The sequence below is a fragment of the Staurois parvus genome, unplaced genomic scaffold, assembly GCF_062004578.1.
Source record: "Staurois parvus isolate SC_StPar_1 unplaced genomic scaffold, SC_StPar_1.0 ptg001191l, whole genome shotgun sequence".
Taxonomy (NCBI): domain Eukaryota; kingdom Metazoa; phylum Chordata; class Amphibia; order Anura; family Ranidae; genus Staurois; species Staurois parvus.
Genome location: NW_028318987.1, coordinates 487,501 through 500,000, shown reverse-complemented (window position 1 = coordinate 500,000; position 12,500 = coordinate 487,501). Strand labels below are relative to the sequence as shown.

The 12,500-nt window shown below is 46.2% G+C and overlaps 1 protein-coding gene across 1 annotated transcript in view; it reads left to right on the top strand.

The window, feature by feature from the left end:
- LOC149438475 (IgGFc-binding protein-like) overlaps positions 1 to 12,500 on the top strand; it is a 113,359-nt gene that overhangs the window by 3,449 nt on the left and 97,410 nt on the right.

The following is a 12,500-nucleotide window of genomic DNA, read 5'->3' as shown; positions in this document are numbered from 1 at the left end:
AAATTGTAAAATGACTGGTGTCCTTCCTTGTCATGTAACGCTCTCCACTGTGGCCATGGATCTACCCCAAGGTGAATGCTAGCCTACTCCCTGCTGGGGGAAAGCCCTCTTCCTCTCTCCCATGCAGGAGGGTTGCTACAATTTCATCTAATGTGTAAAGAAGGTGAGAACCAGGACAGGGATCAGGAACAAGGGGAGTAGATAAAAGGCAGTAGGGACCAGAATGCAGGACAAGAGCAAAATCAGGCACAAGATAAACGGTAGCAGCTTCTGACTTAGCACAGCAAAGCAAAACACTGATGCAAGGTGTGTCAGCAGAAGAGGAACTTAAGTATCCTCCCAGCAGCCAGCATCAGATGCAGACTGATTGCTAAAACCTGCTGGCCACTGGGAGACACCTGCTGGAGGACACTGGATCTACAATTTTCTGCTCTCAGAGAGTCCTAGCATTATTTTGAGGCAACGGAGTCTGGAAGCCTGGTTGCTACCGGAGACCTAACCCTAAAATCTCCCTGTGAGGCGGAGTAATAAAACCTTGAAAAATTGTAAAATAACTGGTGCCCTTCCTTGTCATAAAATTCCCTCCACTGTGGTCATGAATCTACCCCAAGGTGAATGCTAGCCTTCTCCCTGCTTTGGGAGAGCCCTCTCCCTCTCTCCCATGCAGGAGGGTTGTTACAATTTCATCTAATGTGTAAAGAAGGTGACAACCAGGACAGGGATCAGGAACAAGGGGAGTAGATATAAGGCAGTAGGGTACAGAATGCAGGACAGGAGCAAAATCAGGCGCAAGATAAATGGCAGCAGCATCTGACTTAGCACAACAAAGCAAAACACTGACACAAGGTGTATCAGCAGAAGAGGGACTTAAGTATCCTCCCAGCAACCAGCATCATATGCAGACTGATTGCTAAAACCTGCTGGCCACTGGGAGACACCTGTTGGTGGACACTGGAACTACAATTTTCTGCATCTAACTTATCACAGCAAAGCAAAACACTGACGCCAGGTATGTCAGCAGAGGAGGGACTTACGTATCCTCCCAGCAGCCAGCATCAGATACAGACTGATTGCTAAAACCTGCTGGCCACTGTGAGACACCTGTTGGTGGACACTAGAACTACAAATTTCTGCATCTAACTTAGCACAGCAAAGCAAAACACTGATGCCAGGTGTGTCAGCAGAAGAGGGACTTAAGTATCCTCCCAGCAGCCAGCATCAGATGCAGACTGATTGCGAAAACCTGCTGGCCACTGGGAGACACCTGTTGGTGGACACTGGAACTACACTTTTCTTCTCTGTTAAGTACAATGCCACCAGTGGGTGACCCAGGTACTGAAAGTGGCACAAGAATTCCCCCTATTCTCTCCACACAGTTTTAAGTTTGTCAGATCTCATTATTATTACAACTTGTTGGTATAAATAGCCTACAGAATGTTTTCTTTTGTTGCCTAAAATTTCTTTTTAACCCATTTGTGATCACCTGACACATATGTGGGGCGTAAAAAGGACGTCCCCCACCCCCATTGGGTAACTGTTGTGTATGTGCCATGAGCATGCTCACTGCTTGCACTTGGCACAAAGACCGAGCTGTTGAAGACCGGTAGCCGGTGGGACCATTTTTCAATCATGAGACCACTGTGACAGGAGTTATATAATCGCCGATCCCTCCTGCCCTTCTGGCGTTAAGGAATGCCAGGGTGCGCAAGGAGGGGTAAAGAAAGCGAGGATCAGCGCTTTCATACACGGGAAGTGAGCTTCCCGTGAGGTTGAGGTTGTGGAAGAAAATGAATACTGCGTGAGCCATGTTTCTGCTTTTGTCAACGGTGAGTGTGTGTGTGCTGGTGTTGATTCCATTTTTTTCTCAATGCAGCCTAACTGCACCCAGTTCAGACACAAAGGTCCCTACTGTAAAGTGAAACAAAAAGAGAGCGCACCAACCTTGCGCATGATCTCAGTAAACTGCCATTTTATTGAATAAAGAATAATACTCACAAACAAGGAAGCATAACAAGCATTAAAGATCCCTAACCTCTTGGCGCTGGCCGAACGCAAATGTGTGATCCATAACCCAGACGCCAAGCGGCCGCACATTTGCGTTCTATTAAAAAAAAAACACATATGTGCTGAGAGCACACGCTTTGCGCGCCACCAGCACACATGTCCTGCACTCACGGAAAGGTCCCCATCTCCTCTTTCGATCTGGACCTTTCCCGATCATGTGACCGCCGTGACAGCGAATCACAGCGGTCACATGACCCTAAAACCCCGGCTTCTGGAACCCTTAAACGGCTGGGAGGCGCCGGCGCCAAGGGGGTTAAGGGAACTTGGAAGTGTAGATCCGGTGCGAGTCACATCACGAGGGTAGACTCTCAAAGTGAGGCTGACGCATTTCGAAGGGGGAAACCTTCTTCATCAGAGATAACTACGCAATGAGTGCCCTCTACCATATATACCCTGGGACTCAGAACAAGGGTGGAAGGATGGAAGGGAACCTAGAAACAGTTCCACCAATGCATGGAAGGTTGTGCAGATACTAGAACAAGGCTGGGGAAGCCCGACTCAAACTGTAAAGCGAAAAAAAAAGAGAGAGCACCAACCATGCGCATGACCTCAGTAAACTGCAGAATAATAATCACAAACAAGGAAGCATAACAAGCATTCAAGATCCTCAAGGGAACTTGGAAGTGTAGAACCGATGCGAGTCATATCACGAGGGTACAGTTGCAAGAAAAAGTATGTGAACCCCTTGGGATTATGTAGAGTTTTGCATGAATTGGGCATAAAATGTGCTCTGAACATCATCTAAGTCACAACAATAGAAGAACACAGTCTGCTGAACATAATACTACACAAACATTAGATGTTGCCATGGTTTAATTGCACATAACATGTAAACATTCACAGTGCAGGGAGGAAAAAGTATGTGAGGCCCTAGCTTAATGACTTCTCCCAGAGCTAATTGGAGCCAGGAGTGAGCCAACCTTGACTCCAATCAGTGTGATGATATTGGATGTGTTGCTGACAGCTGTCCTGCCCTTAAAAACACACACACCTGTTTTGTGTTTACTGGTTTCAAGAAGCACTGTCTGATGTGAACCATGCCTCGCAGAAAAGAGCTCTCAGAAGACCTACGATCAAGAATTGTTGACTTGCATGTAGCTGGAAAGGGTTACAAAAGTATCTCCAAAAGCCTTGATGTTCCTGTGTCCACGGTAAGACAGACTGTCTACAAATGGAGAAAGTTTAGCACTGTTGCTACTCTCCCTAGGCATGGTCGTCCTGTAAAAATGACTGCAAGAGCACAGCGCAGAATGCTGCATGAGGTAAAGAAGAATCCCAGAGTGTCAGCTAAAGACCTACAGAAATCTCTGGCACATGCTAACATTTTTGTTGACACATCTACAATAAGGAAAACATTAAACAAGAATGGAGTACATGGGAGGACACCACGGAGGAAGCCATTGCTGTCCAAAAAGAAGATTGCAGCACGTTTGAAGTTTTCAAAAGAGCACCTGGATGTTCCACAGCACTACTGGCAAAATATACTGTGGGCAGATGAAACCAAGATTGAGTTGTTTGGGAAGAACACACAACACTATGTGTGGAGAAAAAAAGGCACAGCACACCAACATCAAAACCTCATCCCCACTGTGAAACATGGCGGAGGGAGCATCATGGTTTGGGGATGCTTTGCTGCCTCAGGGCCTGGACGGATTGTTGTCATTGATGGGAAAATGAATTCCAGAGTTTATCAAGACATTTTGCAGGAAAACGTACGACCATCTGTCCGTCAACTGAAGCTCCGCAGAGGATGGGTGATGCAACAGGACAATTTATTTATTTATTTATTTATTTATCGAGTTTATATAGCGCCAAAGGGTTTGCTCAGCGCTGTACAATAGAGGGGGGACAATACATGAAACAGTACAGTAACATCAAACAGCACACAAGGGGTAAGAGGGCCCTACTCTTTCGAGCTTAATGACCCAAAGCATATAAGTAATTCAACAAAACAATGGCTACAACAGCACAGAATACGCCTTCTGGAGTGGCCCAATCAGAGTCCTGACCTCAACCCGATTGAAATGCTGTGGCATGACCTTAAGAGAGCGATTCACACCAGACATCCCAAGAATATTGCTACACTGAAACAGTTTTGTGAAGAGGAGTGGTCCAAAATTACTCCAGATCGTTGTGCAGGTCTGATCTGCAACTACAGGAAACGTTTGGTTGAGGTTATTGCTGCCAAAAGGAGGGTCAACCAGTTATTAAGTCCAAAGGTTCACATACTTTTTCCTCCCTGCACTGTGAATGTTTACATGTTATGTGCAATTAAACCATGGCAACATCTAATGTTTGTGTAGTATTATGTTCAGCAGACTGTGTTCTTCTATTGTTGTGACTTAGATGACGTTCAGAGCACATTTTATGCCCAATTCATGCAAAACTCCACGTAATCCCAAGGGGTTCACATACTTTTTCTTGCAACTGTAGACTCTCAAAGTGAGGCTGAAGCGTTTCGAAGGGGGAAACCTTCTTCATCAGAGCTAACTACACAACGAGCACCCTCTACCATATATACCTTGGGACTGAATGTGGACCCTCCCATCTGGGCCGGGCCGTCCCCAGCTAGGAGGAGGGGCAAAGGTGTCATCAAAACTTGGTGTATGTGACATGTATTGTGATTGCTGACAGGTTTTGATGACACCTATGCCCCTCCTCCTGGTTTTTTCGTAGCACCACGCCGCCATCCCTTTTTATACCTGGAAAATGAAAAGTCCCGATTTGACTTGAACGCCTCTACTATTCAGTACTTTCATAATAATCTCCTAGTAAGTGCAGTCTGCACCCTTGCTGAAACTAGTTACAGGAAAGCCATCAAGAGGTTGCATAAGTTTCCTTCAGGCTGATAGGACTTGAAAAATGAAAAAATGGACGTGTAACAGTCACTGTATTTCTATGCCTCTTTAAACACTTCCCGTCCGGCCCATGTATATAAATGGCCAGATGGGGGCAGTGCAGGAGTGCGTTGCCGTTCATAAACGGTGCCCACCATTTTAGCCTGTGCGCGCTCCCTGGGAACTCCGATCGCTGTATTGGACCTCTGTGTGAGGTCCCGATCATGTGATCACTGATTGGCCAATCAGTGATCACATGAATAGTAGTAAGCAAGATGTCACTTCTGACATCATTGCTTACTACGTGTGAAATCTGTGAATGATCACAGAGATCACATGGTACAGGGCTATTCACAACAGCCTTGTGCTATGTGACAAGCTGTGACCAATCACAGCTCTCACAATGTGAGGTCCTGATCATGTGATCACTGTTTGGCCAATCAGTGATCACATGAATAGTAATAAGGAAGATGTCACTTCCTGATATCATTGCTTACTACGTGTGAAATCTGTGAATGATCACAGAGATCACATGGTACAGGGATATTCACAACAGCTTAGTGCCATGTGACAAGCTGTGACCAATCACAGCTCTCACAGTATTTCTCAATGGCTGAAGAGGAAGAAATGGTTGTGAAATCTGTGAATGATCACAGAAATCACATGGTACAGGGCTATTCCTAACAGCCTTGTACCATGTGACAAGCTATGACCAATCACAGCTCTCAAAGTTTTTCTCAATGGCTGCAGGAATGCAGCCAGAGAGATAGAGAAATGATTGATTTTATAGCCTTTATGGGTGTAAAAGCAATCAGTGTAAAAAAAAAAAATCTTCATCACCCCCCACAAGTAGTACAGTGTCAAAAAAAAAAAAAACCATACATAATAATATAAAAAAATAAAATAACAATGTAAAACAATTTTTTTTTAAATTATAATTTTTGGTTATAAACTCATTTGGGTTATTTGTTTTTTACTAAAAAGATAACTGAATACATTTTATCCAAGATTTATGAAGAAAGATTATTTATTTGCAAAATTTTATAAGAAAAACACTTTTTTAAAAATTTTTTGGACTGTTTCATTTATTTAGCAAAAAAAAAAATAAACCAGCAAAATAAAGTTTTATCTGTCTCAAAAAAATTCATATGGGTACAGTGTTGCATGACCGCGCAATTGTCATTCAAAGTGTGATAGCGATGAAAGCTGAAAATTGGCCTGGGCAGGAAAGGGGGGGGGGGGGGAAGTGTCTGGACTGGAAGGGGTGGAAAGTGTCCGGACTGGAAGGGGGTGAAAGTGTCCGGACTGGAAGGGGTGGAAAGTGTCCAGACTGGAAGGGAGTGAAAGTGTCCGGACTGGAAGGGGGTGAAAGTGTCCGGACTGGAAGGGGGTGAAAGTGTCCGGACTGGAAGGGGGTGAAAGTGTCCGGACTGGAAGGGGTGGAAAGTGTCCGGACTGGAAGGGGGTAAAAGTGTCCGGACTGGAAGGGGGGTGAAAGTGTCCGGACTGGAAGGGGGTGAAAGTGTCCGGACTGGAAGGGGGGGAAAGTGTCCGGACTGGAAGGGGTGGAAAGTGTCCGGACTGGAAGGTGGGTGAAAGTGTCCGGACTGGAAGGGGTGGAAAGTGTCCGGACTGGAAGGGGGTGAAAGTGTCCGGACTGGGAGGGGGGGAAAGTGTCCGGACTGGAAGGGGGTGAAAGTGTCCGGACTGGAAAGGGGGTGAAAGTGTTTGGACTGGAAGGGGGGGAAAGTGTCTGGACTGGAAGGGGGGGAAAGTGTCCGGACTGGAAGGGGGTGAAAGTGTCCGGACTGGAAGGGGGGGAGTGTCCAGACAGGAAGGGGTGGAAAGTGTCCGGACTGGAAGGGGGTGAAAGTGTCCGGACTGGAAGGGGTGGAAAGTGTCCGGACTGGAAGGGGGAGAAAGTGTCCGGACTGGAAGGGGGTGAAAGTGTCCGGACTGGAAGGGGGTGAAAGTGTCTGGACTGGAAGGGGGGGGGGGAGTGTCCAGACTGGAAGGGGTGGAAAGTGTCCGGACTGGAAGGGGGGGAAAGTGTCCGGACAGGAAGGGGGGGAAGTGTCCGGACTGGAAGGGGGTGAAAGTGTCCAGACTGGAAGGGAGGGGGGAGTGTCCAGACTGGAAGGGGGGGAAAGTGTCCGGACTGGAAGGGGGGGAAAGTGTCCGGACTGGAAGGGGGTGAAAGTGTCCGGACTGGAAGGGGGTGAAAGTGTCCGGACTGGAAGGGGGGAAAGTGTCTGGACTGGAAGGGGGGGAAAGTGTCCGGACTGGAAGGGGGGGAAAGTGTCCGGACTGGAAGGGGGTGAATGTGTCCGGACTGGAAGGGGGGAAAAGTGTCCGGACTGGAAGGGGGTGAAAGTGTCCAGACTGGAAGGGGGGGAAAGTGTCCGGACTGGAAGGGGGGTGAAAGTGTCCGGACTGGAAGGGGGTGAAAGTGTCCGGACTGGAAGGGGGGTGAAAGTGTCCGGACTGGAAGGGGGGGAAAGTGTCCAGACTGGGAGGGGGTGAAAATGTCTGGACTGGAAGGGGGGTGAAAGTGTCTGGACTGGAAGGGGGGAAAGTGTCCGGACTGGAAGGGGGGAAAGTGTCTGAACTGGAAGGGGGGGGGAAAGTGTCCAGACTGGGAGGGGGTGAAAATGTCTGGACTGGAAGGGGGGTGAAAGTGTCCAGACTGGAAGGGGGGTGAAAGTGTCCGGACTGGAAGGGGGGGAAAGTGTCTGAACTGGAAGGGGGGAAAGTGTCTGAACTGGAAGGGGGGAAAGTGTCTGAACTGGAAGGGGTTTAAGTAGAACGATAGGCAAAGCTTTTTTTTTTATTTTGGATAGAATAAGGGAGGATTATAACCCCTGTCAGGTTTTTTTCCCCATCTGTGTCTCATTGGGGAGATTTACCTCCACTTCCTGTCCCTTGACCAAAACGGGAAGTGAGAGGAAGGGAATCCCTTGAGGATTCCCCAAATAACGACAACTAGTGTCCCCATCTGAAGATCTCCACTCTATTACATTTCTGGGGACAACCCAAAAACTAGGATTTTCTTTTTCTCTTTTCAGTGAAAGATGATGGTACTGTCACAAGTTAGCCTGCAGTTTCCTGTTTGTGTTCTTACCTCCTTGCTGCAGTGCTGTTCCTGATCCCTTTCACATGAGTGTTTGTCTGTGCTCACCTATGGGCGTCGTCTGCTGTTCTCCGGGTTTTATTTCCTTCCCTTCCTTCACTGCCTGTCCCGCCTCCTTGTTTGCCTGTCTATATAAGACATGCTCAGTCTAGGCCACTTTGCCTGAGCAACTTCTTGGTTCTCTGAGCTCCTGGCTTGTCTCCTGTATCTGCCAACCTGTGTACCGATCCTGGCTTGTCCACTGATTGTCTTGATTTCAACCCTTCCTGACCCCGGCTTGGCCACTGACTGTACTTGATTTCCACCCGCCCTGACCCCAGCTTGTCCACTGATTGTGCTTGATTTCAACCCTTCCTGACCCCGGCTTGGCCACTGACTGTACTTGATTTCTACCCATCCTGACCCCGGCTTGTCCACTGACTTTGCTTAATTTCAACCCTTCCTGACCCCGGCTTGTCCACTGACTGTACTTGATTTCCACTCATCCTGACCCCGGCTTGTCCACTGACTGTGTTTGATTTCCACCCGTCCTGACCCCAGCTTGTCCACTGACTGTGCTTGATTTCCTTGTCCTGACCCCGGCTTGTCCACTGACTGTGTTTGATTTCCACCCGTCCTGACCCCAGCTTGTCCACTGACTGTGCTTGATTTCCTTGTCCTGACCCCGGCTTGTCCACTGACTGTGCTTGATTTCCACCCGTCCTGACCCCAGCTTGTCCACTGACTGTACTTGATTTCCACCCATCCTGACCCCAGCTTGTCCACTGACTGTGCTTGATTTCCTTGTCCTGACCCCAGCTTGTCCACTGACTGTGCTTGATTTCCTTGTCCTGACCCCGGCTTGTCCACTGACTGTGCTTGATTTCCTTGTCCTGACCCCGGCTTGCCCACTGACTGTGCTTGATTTCCTTGTCCTGACCCCGGCTTGTCCACTGACTGTACTTGATTTTCTTGTCCTGACCCCGGCTTGTCCACTGACTGTGCTTGATTTCAACCCATCCTGACCCTGGCTTGTCCTTTGACTGTGCATTGATTTCCACCCATCCTGACCCCGTGACTGTGCTTGATTTCCACCCATCCTGACCTAGGCTGTCCAGTGACTGTGCTTGATTTCCACCCATCCTGACCTAGGCTGTCCAGTGACTGTGCTTGATTTCCACCCATCCTGACCTAGGCTTGTCTATTGGCTTTCCTGTTGTTTCCTGGATTACACGCGATTGGTCTCCGCATCCTCACCTGGGTGTACCTGAGGGCCGAGACCTGGTTCTAGCTTGCTGCAAGTCCATCTCCACCATCAGGGGCTCTGGTGAAGAACCAGGCTGTGGCTTAGACTCAGTGCCCTGGGGAACCCCGAGTTGGCGGTCTACAAGGGCTTACCACCCGTGACAGGTACACAGGACAAATAGAGAGGGTGAATCTCCCTAACAGGGGCACAGACAGCGGTCATAGGTGTTCTAATCCCCCTCCACTCCACCCAAAACTAAAATGAAAGTTTTGCTTTTAGCTATACCTTCAGGTTATCATTTCATATGGTTCTAAGTGCTTTTGTTGCCGTATCTCTGACTGTATTGTTTCATTGTGTCACATATTTATTAATGGTCCATGACATTTTCTGATCCAGGATATGGAAACCAATTAACATATACAAAATCCAGGATTTGTTCTTTGATACCGGACAAAAGGTCACCATACTCCAACACCAAGAACCATTGTTCAGTGATTAATACTTGATGGATCTGGCCAAATGTGCTCAAGGGTTTGCTATAAACTGTCAAGAGGTTTACAAAATAAATAATTGAAATAAATATTACAAATATACAGTATATATATACACACACACTATATTGCCAAAGGTATTGGCCTTTCCACGCACATGACCTTTAATGGCCCCCCAGTCTTAGTACGTAGGGTTCAATATTGAGTTGGCCCCACCCTTTCCACACACATGACCTTTAATGGCCCCCCAGTCTTAGTCCGTAGGGTTCAATATTGAGTTGGCCCCGCCCTTTCCCCCGCACATGACCTTTAATGGCCCCCCAGTCTTAGTCCGTAGGGTTCAATATTGAGTTGGCCCCACCCCCTTTGCAGCTATAACAGCTTCAACTCTTCTGGGAAGGCCGTCCACAAGGTTTAGGAGGGTGTCTATGGGAAGGTTGGACCATTCTTCCAGAAGCACATTTATAAGGTCAGGCACTGATGTCGGGGGAGGAGGCCTGGCTCGCAGTCTCCGCTCTAATTCATCCCAAAGGTGTTCTATGGGGTTGAGGTCAGGACTCTGTGCAGGGCTGTCAAGTTCCTCCACCCCAAACTGGCTCCTCCATGTCTTTATGGACCTTGCTTTGTGCACTGGTGCGCAGTCATGTTGGAACAGGAAGGGGCTATCCCCAAACTCTTCATACAAAGTTAGGATCATGAAATTGTCCAAAATGTCACCTTAAGAGTTCCCTTCACTGGAACTAGGGGGCCAAGCCCAACCCCTGAAAAACACCCCCACACCATAATCCCCCCTCCACCAAACTTTACACTTGGAACAATGCAGTCAGGTAAGTACCGTTCTCCTGGCAACCGCCAAACCCAGACACGTCCATCGGATTGCCAGACAGAGAAGCGTGATTGGTCATTCCAGAGAACACGTCTCTAGAGTACAGTGGCGGCGTGCTTTACACCACAGCATCCGACGCTTTGCATTGCACTTGGTGATGGAAGGCTCAGATGCAGCTGCTCGACCATGGAAACCCATTCCATGAAGCTCTCTATGCACTGTTGTTGGGCTCATCTGAAGGCAACACCAAGTTTGGAGGTCTTTAGCTATTGACTCTGCAGACAGTTGGTGACGTCTGCGCACTGTGCGCTTCAGCATGCGCTGACCCCGCTCTGTCATGTGACGTGGCCTACCGCTTGCATACTGTGCAGCAAGTCTGTACAATATTTCTGGCTTTTGTCTCTGAAAAAACATACTGTCATTTTCATTTCAGGATAATGCTTTCCTTTGATAATGCACCTTTTTAAGTGCAGACCGGTAAAGCGGCAACATCCTGTGCATAGAGTCTGTACAGTATATCTGTCTGTTGTCTCTAAAACAATACACTTTATTTTTTATTATATGACACCACTGCCTTTTTTTCTCCCTCCACCATGGCAACATAATCAGGCTCATTACATATACTATATGTGTGGCTGTTCTATCGGGAATATCGCACTCTAGTTTAGTTTTCAGGATACAAATTTCCTCATCCTAGGAATGTGAGGTTATGATTTATGACACGTATGACAAGGCAGTTTGTACTGAGCAAAAAAGAAGATAACAGGCTATACTATAAATCTGTTTTGCCTCTGGCCAATTGGTACAAAGTTGAGGGCTTTAGGTTTTTTTTTTCTTTTTTTCAGCGGAAAGTTCCCTGCAGCTTATAGATCTGCTACTTCTATGATTATATTCATTCATCTTACCACTGTTTTAACAAAAAATAGGTGTCACAGACAAAACTTTTTTAATGTGGCTCGAAAAAAAAAAAATCTCGAAGTTTCATCATATTCAGCCAGGATGAGGTGACTGATAGACCTGCATGAAAGAAGCGAAGCTGTAAAATACAGTCCCTGTGTTACTATCCAAGAGTCCATGGAGTCCTCTTAAGGGTTTCATTTTAAATTGTTGCGATTACCTGAAAATCTAAAGTGTGAACATTGGTGGCCAGATCTCTGACTGGACGGTTTCACTGTGCCATACATTTAACAATGGCCTGACAAATTAAACTTTATTCGTTAATTATAGTTGGTGCAGTCATTGGACCATTTACTGATCCAGACTATGGAGACCAATTAGGATATAAGAAATACAGGCTTTGTTCTCCGAAGGTGTCGTGGTGTCATTATTATACATGACAGGTCACCATACTCTGACACCGAGGACTATTGTTCAGTCATCTGTACTTCATAGGTCCTGCCAACGGTACTCAAGGATTCACGAGGAGCTGAGTACCAATTACTAAATGTATTCACTATGTTATATGATATATAGAAGAACAAAAATATCTATCTATCTATTATCTATCTATCTATCTATCTATCTATCTATCTATTATCTATCTATTATCTATCTATCTATTATCTATCTATTATCTATCTATCTATTATCTATCTATTATCTATCTATCTATTATCTATCTATTATCTATTATCTATCTATTATCTATCTATTATCTATTATCTATCTATTATCTATCTATTATCTATCTATTATCTATTATCTATCTATCTATCTATCTATCTATCTATCTATCTATCTATCTATCTATCTATCTATTATCTATCTATCTATCTATCTATCTATTATCTATCTATCTATCTATTATCTATCTATCTATCTATTATCTATTATCTATCTATTATCTATTATCTATTATCTATCTATTATCTATCTATCTATCTATCTATCTATCTATCTATCTATCTATCTATCTATCTATTATCTA